Here is a 7,250-nt window from a genome sequence, read left to right on the forward strand (position 1 = left end):
CAGGTCAACCATTGCAAGGCGATGCTCCAAATTTAAACAAGCTGGCCCAGTTTGCCACAGACCTTTCAAAGCATAACCAATGAATAGCAGACAAATGACATGATGTGCAAAAACATGGAAGAAAGATCATTCCTGTGCACATGTAAGCACATTGAGTTCCAGTACAACATAAGCTATCATCAAATGCATATTGAATGAGTAATTTCTTTCTTTCTGTGATGTATCACTGACTTTTTCTGCTCAAATACACATCAACCTATTTTGTTTTCTTGCACTATTTTGACTGCTTAAAGCTGCTTAAAGTGCACAACATCTCCTTTCACAAGTCCGTCGACCCTCAAATGAAAAATCGCCATTCCTTCACGCTTTTTGCAACACTTTTTTATGTGGAGGTCAAAGCGCTGCATGAAAGGTGTGCTGTGCAAGTCATGTGACAGGACCTTCACAAGGAGAGACATCTGTTACACTTGATGGTCTCTGGAGTGCAGAACAAGAGGCAGCTCTAGAATATGAATTTCATATCTGCAATGCAGCTACAATATTTTCCTTTTGATTTGCATTGTAGACCGACAAACAACATTAATATTCATAACTGTGTTTGGTCATTTCGGGGTGATAAAACCAGACTTGTCAGCGGCAAGGAGGAAGTAAATAGAAATCAAGTATTGAAATGGGTCTAAAAAAAATAAGCTTAAGAAAAATAACTAGAACTGCCAAACAATTGGTAGTTGTAATTAAGTACATTACATGATATTATATTAGGCATCTTTAATACAAATTTAGCATTTGATACAATGAACTTACCGTGTACATACATAGTACTTACATATAAAATAACTGCATGTGATTACAAATGTATTTCCCCTACCCAGAAAATATAAGTGGTTCTTACTTGTGCAGCACTTTTCACAACAATATTTGATTACTATTGAGTTGTAAGTTTAATACTTTGGTTTGAAGATTTCTTGACCCAATGAGCAACAGCAAGTGATTGCAAATATCGAAAATAATACTTTTCCAGTTAGTTTGCAGTATACTGTTTGTTCTTCCATACCAAACATATACGTCAAGCTTTTGATAAGCTTGGCTGCTTCCCCCTTTTTTATTTCATGATACTCGAATGTGTTTCAAACGATGTCCTCAAAACGATGCCTCCAGATTAATTAAAAAGAAAAAGTGACAGTGACTTTTAAAGGCCTCATTATACTTCTGTGTCGAACTCACACCGTAGACGTCGTAGGCTGTGTGTAGCGCGCGTACCCTGACGTGCACCTCTCCAAAAATGTAACAACGCGTCAACTCTACGCAAACGCAAGCGCTGTGATTGGTCTGCTAGAACCCCTCCCTCGGGTTTCACCTGCTCCCTCTGCAAGTGTAATTGCGCGTCAACATGGACAACGACGCAGAAGTATAAATGACAACCTATGCGTTGCCTACAGCCTAGAGGCTCCGGCGTAGGTCCGACGCAGAAGTATAAATCAGCCTTAACAGTTACAGTCACGGTTTTATCAAGTTGGTTCCCTTGTAGTTTAAATGAAACAACATGATCTCAGACTCTCCGAAAGCCAAACAGTAACCAGCATCAAAACAACATCGCACTTAATCACTCCATCCAACCGACTAAAAGATGTAGCACATCAGTAATCAACATAATGTAATTACAATCCCCAGCGATCACCCTCCATGATTAACAACCCAATTCAATGTGGCTTGATTGTTTGGGCAGAACATTGATTATTGTGTTGTGCAAGTGACTGACAACCACTTTCAGAAGCTCACAGCATTAATCACAAGTTAATTGCACTGGAAAATATAGATTCTGTTAAGTCTTCCATTAGCAGAAAGTTTAATAAGCCTCAACCTTTCTCTCCTGACAAAATAAAGATGAGGTTCTATAATTGAGGTTCAGCCTCATAATTATGAAGGTATCCTATATAGAGTATACACTGACACTCTCCTCCAAGCATCTTTAATGTCTACCATTGGTCCAAACTGGCCCAAATTAAATGTCTACACTTTTTTGTGAAAGGGGTTATCACATCTAAATGAGAGAGAGAAAAAAAAAAGTTTTCATTGTCAAGTTTTTATGCATTTGGTTTTCTTTTTCCTTGGTTTCGTTCTGATTCGATCGACTATGGAGATATTGAAGCTGAAGGACACGTCATGTTCCCATTGACATTTCAAAGTGTTTGTGGCAGTTCTCATGGAATGACCTTTTCCTTCTGAGCAGAGAGTTATTTCGCTGTGCTCCCCGAGGCTTACCTCATCTTTTTCAAGCACAATTCACTCCTGGATATAAGAAATGACATGCCATCCTTTTGAAGAAAAATGAGAGCTGTCAAGAGTAATCACAGGGATCCTGTTCTTCTAAATTGCAGTTTAAAGCATGCATTCGTGCATAGACGTTGAACATCTAGGATGGATAAAAAAAAGTAAAAAAAAAAAAAATCAACATTGGATGAGTCAAATAGTTGGATGACTCATCCATAATGAGTCAAAGAACACATTAAGTATGTGCAACAGAGCATGCACTGAATTCGGTAAATCTGTGTGTTTTCTTACTTGTGTAAAGTATGTCCGAATGTCAAATTATTATCTACGGACTCATCAAGCTTTGAATGAGCTTTTTGTGGTGTGTTAGTGTTTGCGATCCCCACATTCACGAAAGAGAACGATTTTTGGATGGCTCAAAGCTGAGGTTGTAACTTATCATCATCATCTCCAGATATCAGGGCGCATAATATATAAGCTGGCCCATAAATTCTACTTATTCTGTGAGTTCAAGGCTGATTGAATTTGCCTTGTTCATCACCCATCCTCATCTGCTTTCTTGGCACTTTCTGACCAAATGCATCACAGAGAAGACGAATGACCTGAAAATATATTAGCGACAGCATATAATCTAGGCATGAATGCCTCAGTTTCAGTAATTCTATAAATAATGTAGCTAGGGATGTTCCAAGGCGCTATCAAGGATCGGTATCGAAGCCAATCAGGCTATCCTAAGCCTGATCATTTATTTTACGTTAGCTGTCACGCAGGTTTCGTGCAGTAGGTGGCAGTATGCACCCTCAATCGGGTTTGCCGACCGCCATTAAAATAGAAAGAAGAAGCTCAAATGTGTTTGTGTGATGCGCGAGAACCCATAGATATCATATAAAGGCTAGATGTCTCGTCCGCGCTGCTGGCCAATGGAGCTCGACATCCGCACACGGCGGCCATCTTACCACAGGGTGCTCGCTCACTCATAACATGGTGCATGTACTTTTAAATAACCATAACTTGCTCAATTTTCTACCGATTTTCAAACGGTTTGGTTTGTTATAAACGTCAGAGATGTAGCTATTATACTGTATACATATGAATAATTATGTTCAAAATGTTTAAGCATTCAGAATTATAGCCACGTTAATAACGTTTGTAAGAAACCAAACCGTTTGTAAATCCGTCAAGAATTCAGCAAGTTACAAGCATTTTAGTTGGCGTATGTCACTCACCTTCCGTCCACAGCAGCAGGGAGCGGCAGCGCAGTCTCCTGACCTAAGATGGCCTAAGATTTAAGTGGATTTTATGGTGCTACATTATATTTATGCAGTAGTTATAATCCATTAATTCACGTTTTAGGCATAGACCTGAAAATTTAACTCGTAAATCTTGAATGCTTTAAAGCACAGACTTATGTTTGATCTCTTTTTAAAGACGACACTTGGCAAATTATTGCTGAAATGAAAAAGTTTTAAAATGTGAACTTAAAAAAAAAGTTACAGAACTGTATGTTTATTGTTATGAAAAATGCAAACAAATACTATTTTTTTTTATATGAAATCTATATTTTCAAAAACACGTTTCAAAAACACCACTAGATGAAATTTGTCTCCCATTCATTTCCAATGCGGTCATTTTTGACCGCGAGAAACACAAGTGTGACTATTTTTCAATTTTTTTTTTTTTTTTTTTGTGTGTGTGTTCACATAGCAAGTGGAAAAATCTTTACCAAGTTTCGCACCATTCTGATGAAGTAAAAAAAAAGTAAAACAGAGGCCCCTGTTTTACATTTGAGCCCTTAAGAAGCTCTGTCCATCCCTGTATACATCGGATTCGTTTGAATAACTTTAATGAACTCGAAGTATCGGATCGGGACTACTAGATATTCAATTACTCGGATCGGGAGCACAAAAAACTTGATCGGGATATCCCTAATTGTAGCAATAACTAAAACTGCAACCTGCCACTTCTTTTTGTGTTTTATTTTTTATGCGAAAGATGAAACTTTGTGACAGCAAAAGCCTCACCACCCACCAAACAGTAAAAAACCTCACAGAATCTTTCAAAATTCAGTGGTGCAGTCATTCTCTCTGTGATGGAGCAGAACAAAGAAGCACATCATTTATGAAAATGGAAAAGTTGGCGCTGCAAAGAAACTCTCCGAATGATTTCGCAGTGCCAGCGGCCACAGTTCAGTCTTATTGGCTGCACAGTCAGGAGCAAGACATCAATAGGTAATGTTTAAGTTATTCACCCAGCTGAGCAACCCATGCTTCCCTTTGTAGCCGGAGTTGATGAGCTTGAAGTGGCCTCAGCTGTGAGTGATTTTCTTTCTTTGTCAGTCTGCCATGTGTTTTGTTAGAACCGCTGTCCTTGGCGCTGACGTTTCTGCTCTGTGAGGTGGGAAAAAATGATGGAAATAACACCGAAGGCTACATCTAAGAAAGGTCTATAATATCTGGAGAGAGTTCTCTGTTATATTCCCATTCAGCTCAGCGGTAGTTGCTCAGCTGGAGCAGGACACCCAGAAGGTACAATGTTTAAAATCTAATTTTAAGCTCAATTAGAATTTTCATTGAATTTTAGAGCCTTACTGGAAATGACAAATGACAAATCACTCTAAAGCTGCAGGACATCAAGGTAATTCTCCATTTAACACTTCGAGCCTTCCAAAAAACAAACAGGCACTGCTGAAAACTACCACAATGTAATGTTTTATTAACAATTTGATGTTGTTTGTAGCCAGATAATGTCATGCTAACCAGCCAAACTCTGATCCCTTTGAATCATAGAGCACGTTGTTGTCGTTTTTGTTTTTATTATCTACCTGTCTCTTGTTATTCTTTATTCATAGATGTTTGTGTTCTCTCACTATACAAATATGCTGCAAATTATACTGAGTTATAAAAAAAATGTGAATCTCATTTTCTTTCTTCTATATAGCAGATGTGAAAGAGTGAGATAAACAGAATCTAAGCTCTTCAGCAATTCCCCAGGCTTTTTACACTACCTGCAGGTGAGAACGCAGTTCAGAGACGCATTAATTGTATTCTGATATTACTTTCACAAGCTTGCAAATGAAAAACAACTTAGAGTCAAAACTTCTCTGTATGTATATATACCTGTTCTTAGCAGATCCTTTCTTATTAAAGGATTAGTTCATCATCACCAAGTCATCATTTACTCAACCTTGTATTGTATCAAAACTAAACCTAATCTTCAAAACGGATGTAAGTACCATAAAAGTATCACGAAAATAGTTCCATACAACTCATGCACTATATTCCAAGTCTTCTGAAGCCATATTTAAGTTTATGGTAGTAAAGAGTATATGAAGATTTCAGATGCAAAAGTCTCTAAGTGCCATCTGAAATTTTCTTCTAGAATGATCATTTTTATCAAGCTCGCATATTTAAGTTCAGTAATTTCACTTAAATGGCAATGAAAATTACGTATTAATTGTAATTTAAGTGGAATTACTGTACTTAAATATACAAGCTTGATAAAAATGATCATTCTAGAAGAAAATTTCCGATGGCACTTTTTAAACGGTGTGTAATATTGCTGTTTGAGCATGAAAAAGGTCTGCAATGCTACAAAGCATGAAGTCCCTCCAGTGGGAGTTATTCTCTATATCAGTGTCACTCCCTGAAACGCCCACATTGCAGTCTTGAGTTTTCTTCCGGGAACGAACACGTCACAATATTCCTCATTCAAATAGCCAAGGAATACACACACACACACACACACACACACACAAATTGGTAGAGGCCTGGTTGAGTTAGTTAGAAGTGTGTAGAAACTGGCGGTTATGGTAAGGGACGGGGCATTTCACAAACACACTCGAAGCACTTGACCAATCACAACACACTGGTCTAGCCAACCAATCAGAGTGCATTGCACTTTTTGGAAGGAGGGGGTTCATAGAGACAGGAACTAAACAGGGGTGTGTTTCCCGCACAGCGACGTAACTCTACGACGTAACTCAGTACGATGTATCATTGAAGAAATTAACTAGCTAGTCACGAATGTTTCCCGAAACCATATTGTTGCAAATTGGTCGTTCAAGCACGTTGGTTGATCATGTCACGCAGGTGTTGGAGTAATAACTACTTTTAATGAATCTATTTGAGATCGGATTAATGCTAGATGTTTTGCTATAAATTACGGACATGACATCTGAGGACTATTTCTCATTTTGCTTTATTTCCAGATTCAATCACAGGCTCGTTCTTACGTAGTAGAGCACGTTCGCACATGCACACTCTTTAAAAACGGTGCTTTAAATCTCTTGACAAAGTAAAAGACATAAATTACATTTGCATGTATTCTAAATCAAAGATACAGATTGTACTGAATGTCAGCTTGGTTATTTGGCTCAAGATAAGGATTTATTGAGTCCACATGTCATGCTAACAAGAAACTAGGGTGAGAGGAGCTGCAATAATGTAAAATATGTGAAAACAGTATGTGTTTTTTGAACATTCAAACATGAAAACCTATTCTAGAAGACCAAAAACAAAATCAAGACTTCAAAAAAAAAAAGGGTATAAAAGGTCCCCTTTAAGTGAATGGCGCAAACAAAATGGGTGTCCATAAGCAAATATGCCATTAAAATGAATTGGACTGCTAACAGATAGATTTATTTCTATTCTACACCACTGTAGGGAAGGACAAGTCACCAAAGATGAGTCAAGTGAACAAGTACTGCATAGTACTTGTACAAGTACTGAACAAGTACTTGGTAGAATGTAATGCGTCAGTGTTTTCCTTTTGCTGAAGATGTTTTGACACTCATTTAAACTTGTTCACACATTAAAATATCTTGAGATTCGCAATCCCCTTGCCATTGCCTCCTTGAAAATGTGAATTGGAATGAAACTGCTGGGCTAAAGGCATTAGTGTTTGATGAGCGCTATTAAGGGACATGGGTGGAGAATTTTCAGCGGGAGCTCTTTGTGTGAAGAGATTGATAAGGCAGATGA

This window comes from Scardinius erythrophthalmus (genome assembly GCF_964197995.2).
Source record: "Scardinius erythrophthalmus genome assembly, chromosome: 17".
In the NCBI taxonomy this organism is placed as follows: Eukaryota; Metazoa; Chordata; class Actinopteri; order Cypriniformes; family Leuciscidae; genus Scardinius; species Scardinius erythrophthalmus.